This window comes from Urocampus carinirostris, unplaced genomic scaffold (assembly GCF_059441175.1).
Source record: "Urocampus carinirostris isolate Australia breed hairy pipefish unplaced genomic scaffold, RoL_Ucar_1.0 HiC_scaffold_67, whole genome shotgun sequence".
Lineage (NCBI taxonomy): Eukaryota > Metazoa > Chordata > Actinopteri > Syngnathiformes > Syngnathidae > Urocampus > Urocampus carinirostris.
Window position 1 is genome coordinate 77501 of NW_028283174.1, and position 7500 is coordinate 85000.

At 60.8% G+C, this 7500-nt stretch overlaps 2 non-coding genes and 1 pseudogene across 2 annotated transcripts; all 3 read left to right on the forward strand.

Annotated features, from left to right (window-relative positions):
* The first annotated feature begins 3138 nt into the window (after window positions 1-3138).
* On the forward strand, window positions 3139-5126 carry LOC148345199 (18S ribosomal RNA). The gene has a single exon (XR_015848755.1). It is a non-coding gene; the product is annotated as an 18S ribosomal RNA (ribosomal RNA).
* Window positions 5127-6468: 1342 nt separating this feature from the next.
* LOC148345200 (5.8S ribosomal RNA) lies at window positions 6469-6622 on the forward strand. The gene has a single exon (XR_015848769.1). It is a non-coding gene; the product is annotated as a 5.8S ribosomal RNA (ribosomal RNA).
* A 564-nt stretch (window positions 6623-7186) lies between these two features.
* The window catches only part of LOC148345201 (28S ribosomal RNA), a pseudogene marked incomplete at its 3' end in the record, with an annotated part of 2192 nt that continues 1878 nt past the window's right edge, over window positions 7187-7500 (forward strand).

Sequence of the window (7500 nt, forward strand, 5' to 3'; positions counted from 1 at the left end):
CGATTCCCCAAACACCGGTCCGATAATACGCGCGCATATCCCCAAACACCGGCCCGATAATACGCGCACAATTCCCCAAACACCGGCCCGGATTTCAGCCACTAGTGGCGGGCACAAGTCCCCAAACACTAGCCAAGTTCTCAGCCACTAGTGGCGGGCACAATTCCCCAAACACCGGTCCGATAATACGCGCGCATATCCCCAAACACCGGCCCGATAATACGCGCACAATTCCCCAAACACCGGCCCGATAATACGCGCGCAATTCCCCAAACACCGGCCCGATAATACGCGCGCAATTCCCCAAACACCGGCCCGATAATACGCGCACATTTCCCCAAACACCGGCGCGGATTTCAGCCACTATTGGCGGGCACAAGTCCCCCAACACTAGCCCGGGATTCAGCCACTATTGGCGGGCACAAGTCCCCCAACACTAGCCCGGGATTCAGCCACTAGTGGCGGGCACGATTCCCCAAACACCGGCCCGGCGCTGAGTTTATGGCCTCCGAAAGGCCCATACATTCAGACGGGTCCATGTATTTTCAGTTTTCCGTAGCAGGTGTGATTGTTTGTTTAATTAGGTAGTTTGTGTTGGTGACGGTGTTCCTAACTGTGGTGGCTTGTTTGTAGAATGTGGGGCCCTGCGTTTGTGTTATGTTGATTTCTGGTAATTTACTTTTTACTAAGTAGTCTTTCAGGTTTTTGTTTCTTTTAAAGGCTGAGATGATTTTGTAATCTTGGATTATGCTTGTGTTCTGTAGTGTCTGATTTATATTTTGTCCATTCATTCAGACGGGTCCATGTATTTTCAGCGACAGCCGCAGTACCGCCAAAATCCATGCAGCGGCGCTGGATTTATGGCCTCCGAAAGGCCCATTCATTCAGACGGGTCCATGTATTTTCAGCGACAGCCGCAGTACCGCCAAAATCCATGCAGAGGCGCTGAGTTTATGGCCTCCGAAAGGCCCATTCATTCAGACGGGTCCATGTATTTTCAGCGACAGCAGCAGTACCGCCAAAATCCATGCAGCGGCGCTGTATTTATGGCCTCCGAAAGGCCCATTCATTACCAACGGGGCTGCAGTAGCATCCCGCGGCCACGCAGGGGCAGATATTGTGAGGGAATTACATGGTAGTGGACGGAGCGCCCATGCATTTCCAATGGGAGTGCAGTACCTCAAAAATCCGCTCCAAGCCACCGAACTTGAGGGCCCGACGTTCCCTCAACACTAGCCCAGTGCAATCGACATTTCGTTCTGTGTACATTGTTACACAGAATGACAATACAAGGGAATTATTATTATTATTATTATTATTATGTATTCAGCCACTAGTGGCGGGCACAATACCCCAAACACTGGCCCGGCGCTGGCTGAGTTTATGGCCTCCGAAAGGCCCATACATTCAGACGGGTCCATGTATTTTCAGTTTTCCGTAGCAGGTGTGATTGTTTGTTTAATTAGGTAGTTTGTGTTGGTGACGGTGTTCCTAACTGTGGTGGCTTGTTTGTAGAATGTGGGGCCCTGCGTTTGTGTTATGTTGATTTCTGGTAATTTACTTTTTACTAAGTAGTCTTTCAGGTTTTTGTTTCTTTTAAAGGCTGAGATGATTTTGTAATCTTGGATTATGCTTGTGTTCTGTAGTGTCTGATTTATATTTTGTCCATTCATTCAGACGGGTCCATGTATTTTCAGCGACAGCCGCAGTACCGCCAAAATCCATGCAGCGGCGCTGAGTTTATGGCCTCCGAAAGGCCCATTCATTCAGACGGGTCCATGTATTTTCAGCGACAGCCGCAGTACCGCCAAAATCCATGCAGCGGCGCTGGGTTTATGGAATCCGAAAGGCCCATTCATTCAGACGGGTCCATGTATTTTCAACGACAGCCGCAGTACCGCCAAAATCCATGCAGCGGCGCTGTATTTATGGCCTCCGAAAGGCCCATTCATTCCCAACGGGGCAGCAGTAGCATCGCGCGGCCACGCGGGGGCAGATATTGTGAGGGAATTACATTGTAGTGGACGGAGCGCCCATGTATTCCTATGGGCAATGCATTTCCAATGGGAGTGCAGTACCTCAAAAATCCGCTAGAGGGCCCCGAACTTGAGGGCCCGGCGTTCCCTCAAGTGCCGATTTTATACCCCCTTCTCCAGCCGACAGCCAGAATTATATTAGGGACTCGCAATTTTGAGAGGTGAGCACCAGGGCTAATCAGCGGCCACCCGTGACCATTGAGTCCGACAGAGCAGAGGCTAGGGGCGGCCTCGCATCTCGCAATTACCGAGGGAAGATGCCGGTTCTCGAAAAATTTCTAAGTTTTTCAAATTTTAAAGTATTGAAGTATTTAGGGCGCTTCCCGCGGCCCTGGCTTTTGCATGTACCCCTCTAAGCTCCGGTTCTCGAAAAATGTCTAAGTTTTTCAAACTTTAAAGTATTGAAGCCGGACTTCCGCGGAGGCTGACAGGGGGCCTCCATCGAAGCACCCTTCACCCCCGGGTGAGCCGGCGTCGGCCCACGGGCCTGCCGGTTCCCCAACTGAGCGATTGGCACACGAGACCCGCCTCGGAGGGCCCACGTCGGCCGGCGCAAGCCGGTGTTCGGGCGTGCGGCTCCTCCGGCTTTGCGGGTCAAGCTCCAGCGCCGAGGATACTAGGCAAACGTTGGGCCCCCCCGAGCCGAGTGGATACCCGCCTCAGAAAGAGCTGGGGCGGTACGTACGGACGGCCTCACTAAGAGGGAACGGAAGCTACTAAAGCACACGTATAACTGTCCGATGTGCGAACGAAAGTGAGGCCGGACGAATCCGATACGAGTTACGAGTGAGGCGGGATCCACGGCTGGCACTCGCGGGGCCCTCTTGCGAAACCATGCCTCGGCGTGAACCTTTTGGCGGCAGAACCAAGACGAACCGAGGTCGAGCTTCCGTCTCGAGCCACACCCAGACGTCCGACCGTCGCGGAGCCCGACGCCACGCGTGCTAGGGCTCCGCGCGAAACATCGTTTCACGACACCCGCTCGTCAGCCCGTCCGAACGTATACGAGTGTCGCGCGGCCCCCCGGGCCCGGCTGTAGCCACAGCCTCGTCCCGGACCAGGGCCGCACCGCCACCAGCAGCGCCCCCCCGGCGGCAGACGCACTCTGGTTGATCCTGCCAGTAGCATATGCTTGTTTTCAAGATTAAGCCATGCATGTCTAAGTACGAATGGCCAGTACAGTGAAACTGCGAACGGCTCATTAAATCAGTTATGGTTCCTTTGATCGCTCCACCGTTACTTGGATAACTGTGGCAAATCCAGAGCTAATACATGCAAACGAGCGCCGACTCGCGGGCGGGGCTCCGGCCTCGCCCCGGGGACGCGTGCATTTATCAGACACAAAAACCCACGCGGTGTCCGGCGGGCGGGGGCTCAGCCGTCGCGCGCGTCCCCCGCGTCCGGCCTCCGCCTCTCCGGGCGGGGGCGTAAGCGGCGCGGGCGGCTCCGCGCGCGCCGGTCCTCGTTCCGCCGGCCCGGCCCCCCCTTTGTGTTGACTCAGGATAACCTCGTGCCGATCGCTCGCCCACCCGAGGCGGCGACGACTCATTCGAATGTCTGCCCTATCAACTTTCGATGGTAGACTCTGCGCCTACCATGGTGACCACGGGTAACGGGGAATCAGGGTTCGATTCCGGAGAGGGAGCATGAGAAACGGCTACCACATCCAAGGAAGGCAGCAGGCGCGCAAATTACCCACTCCCGACACGGGGAGGTAGTGACGAAAAATAACAATACGGGACTCGTTCGAGTCTCCGTAATTGGAATGAGCCGAACACAAACCCATCGGCCAGCATCCATTGGAGGGCAAGTCTGGTGCCAGCAGCCGCGGTAATTCCAGCTCCAATAGCGTATTTTAAAGTTGCTGCAGTTAAAAAGCTCCTAGTTGGACCCCGGGACGCGAGCTGACGGTCCGCCGCGAGGCGTGCATCCGTCTGTCCCAGCCCCTGCCTCTCGGCAAAAGCCCCCGTGATGCCCTTCGCTGGGTGTCACTCGCGGGGCCCGAAGCGTTTACTTTGAGGAAATTAGAGTGTTCAAAGCAGGCCACACGGCCGCCCCTGCATATCGCAGCTGGGAATAATGGAATAGGACTCCGGTTCTATTTTGTGGGTTGTCATGAACTGGGGCCATGATTAAGAGGGACGGCCGGGGGCATTCGTACTGCGCCGCTAGAGGTGAAATTCTTGGACCGGCGCAAGACGGACGAGAGCGAAAGCATTTGCCAAGAATGTTTTCATTAATCAAGAACGAAAGTCGGAGGTTCGAAGACGATCAGATACCGTCCTAGTTCCGACCATAAACGATGCCGACTCGCGATCCGGCGGCGTTATTCCCATGACCCGCCGAGCAGCACCCGGGAAACCGACCAAGTGTCTGGGTTCCGGGGGGAGTATTGTTGCAAAGCTGAAACTTAAAGGAATTGACGGAAGGGCACCACCAGGAGTGGAGCATGCGGCTTAATTTGACTCAACACGGGAAACCTCACCCGGCCCGGACACGGAAAGGATTGACAGATTGAAGGCTCTTTCTCGATACCGTGGGTGGTGGTGCATGGCCGTTCGTAGTTGGTGGAGCGATTTGTCTGGTTAATTCCGATAACGAACGAGACTCAAACATACTAAATAGTACCGCGGCCCCCCGCAGCGGTCGGCGGCAGAAAACTTCTTAGAGGGACAAGTGGCTCTCAGCCACACGAGAATGAGCAATAACAGGTCTGTGATGCCCTTAGATGTCCGGGGCTGCACGCGCGCCACACTGAGCGTATAAGCGCGTCGTCTATCCCCGCGCCGGCAGGCGCGGGTAATCCTATGAACCCCGCTCGTGACAGGGCCTGGGGATTGCAATTATTTCCCACCAACGAGGAATTCCCAGTAAGCGCGGGTCATTAGCCTGCGTTGATTAAGTCCCTGCCCTTTGTACACACCGCCCGTCGCTACTACCGATCGGATGGCTTAGTGAGGTCCTCGGATAGTCCCCGCCGGGGCCGGCCCCGGCTCCGGCGGTGTGCCAGAAGACGGTCGAACTTGACTATCTAGAGGAAGTAAAAGTCGTAACAAGGTTTCTGTAGGTGAACCTGCAGAAGGATCATTAACGTACGAGCGGCAGCAGATCCGCCTCGGTACACCCCCGACGAGCCAGACGCCGAGGGCGGCGGGTCGTCGCAGGCGGAGGAAGAGGGTAGACCGGGACGGGACGGGACGGGGGGCGCGGCGCGGGTCACTCCCGGGCCGCGCGTCGGAGCGAGTTCGGCGGGCGCCACGCGGCGCGGCGCGACGCGAGAAAAGGCGGCGGGCGATGTCGCGCTACCTCCGTGCGAGCGGGGTAGCGCGCTCGTCCGACGACCCCAGTAGCGCGGCGCGGCGCGACGACAGGCGACCGCCAGCGACGGGCGAAAGGCGGCGGCCGTGCGCGGGACCCCCGTAACCGGGGAATCCCCCTATGCCGACGACCCTAGCTCGGCGCGGTTCTCGCGCTTCCGGCGCGCGCTTCCGGGGCGGCACTCGCCTCGACGACCTCCCGTCCTTTAAAGGTAACGGTTCGGGCCGGCGCCCCGGCGTCCGTCCGCCCGTCGGTGTCGCGTGTCCGTGCGGCGCGGGGCTGCTCTCGGCGAGGGTCGCCGAGCAAGCGGATCCCCGCACGGATCACAACGGCCGTATGGCGGCGGCGTCGGGACGCCCGCCCGAGACGAAGGTTCAGGGCGACGAAACGGTGCTCCCACCGGCTACCTTTTTCCCCGGCCAAACGCGTCCGTCGGCCGGAGCCCTCGAGGGGCCGCGTAGCGCGCGCGTGGGCCGGCCCCCGGACACCGGAGTTCCTCCCGGGGCTCCGGACACCGGGGGTTCGGTTCCGCGCGGTCCGCCGCGGTCTCCTCTGTCCATCCATAGTCCGGGCAGGCCGCGGCCGGGTCGGGGGCCAGTCCCCCCTCGGTGTCAGCGCGGTCGCGCCGCCCTTGTAAACCAAACCCACTCGCTGACGGGTAGCAACACCCAAAGCGTCGCTTCGCGGCGCGGCGGGGCTTCCAAGTCGGATGGCCTTCCGGGGTCCGGGTAGGAGACGCCGGGGGCCGGCCTCAGCGCCGAGCCCCCGACCTACCCGGCGAGTCCGGTCGCCGAGTCGTGTCAGGCCCGAGCGGGAGACGCCGGGCGCCGGCCTCAGCGCCGAGCGCCCGACCTACCCGGGCCGACGCACGTCTCGGGCGCCGTCGCGGCCCCGAGCGGGAGACGCCGGGCGCCGGCCTCAGCGCCGCGCGCCCGACCCGCTCGGCTCGTCGCGGCGTCGCGCGTATCGCGCCCGTCGGTAACCGCGCCGCGGGTTAGGGGCTCGCTCGCGGGAGCGACCGAACGGCACCCGCGGCGCGTTCGTCTCCGGTACAAACCCTGTCGTGAATTTGTCTCCGATCGTCCCGGGCGGACGTAAAAGGGCCCAAACGTACGACTCTTAGCGGTGGATCACTCGGCTCGTGCGTCGATGAAGAACGCAGCTAGCTGCGAGAACTAATGTGATTTGCAGGACACATTGATCATCGACACTTTGAACGCACATTGCGGCCCCGGTTTTACCCCGGGGCCACGCCTGTCTGAGCGGCGCTTTCCAATCGATCGGACGCGGGCCGGGCCCTCCGCGACATTCCGCCGGTCCGTCCGGCGGGTGGCGCGAGAACCCGGTCCGCGCGGGCGAGGCTCGGGCCCTCCGCGACATTCCGCCGGTCCGCCCGGCGGGTGGCGCGCGACCCGTGTCCCCGCCCACTCCGCGGCTGGGGTTTCGCAGGGACCCCCGTCCCTTCGTACCCTCAAATACAGACTCGGGCGGCGCTCCGTGTCCGTCCGCCCGTCGGTGTCGCGCGTCCGCGCGTCCGGAGGTGCTTCTCGGCTGCCGGTGAGTACGGCTGGTACTTAGCATACCGAGAAGGTGCTCCGCGCGCGCGGCTCCGCGCGGCGGCCCGTATGGCGGCGGCGCTCGGCGCCCTCCTCAGGTAAAGGTCCCGGTCGGCGCCTCGGCGTCCGTCCGCCCGTCGGTGTCGCGTGTCCGTGCGGCGCGGGGCTGCTCTCGGCGAGGGTCGCCGAGCAAGCGGATCCCCGCACGGATCACAACGGCCGTATGGCGGCGGCGCCGGTCCCGGCGCCGGCCCCGACCGCACAGCTCTACGCGCACGCCCTCAGATCAGACGAGACGACCCGCTGAATTTAAGCATATTACTAAGCGGAGGAAAAGAAACTAACCAGGATTCCCTCAGTAGCGGCGAGCGAAGAGGGAAAAGCCCAGCGCCGAATCCCCGCCCTGCGGTAGGGCGAGGGAAATGTGGCGTACGGAAGGCCGCTTTAGCCCGGCGCCGCTCGGGGGCCCGAGTCCTTCTGATAGAGGCTCAGCCCAGGGACGGTGTGAGGCCGGTAGCGGCCCCCGGCTCGCCGGGGCGAGGCCTTCTCGGAGTCGGGTTGCTTGTGAATGCAGCCCAAAGCGGGTGGTA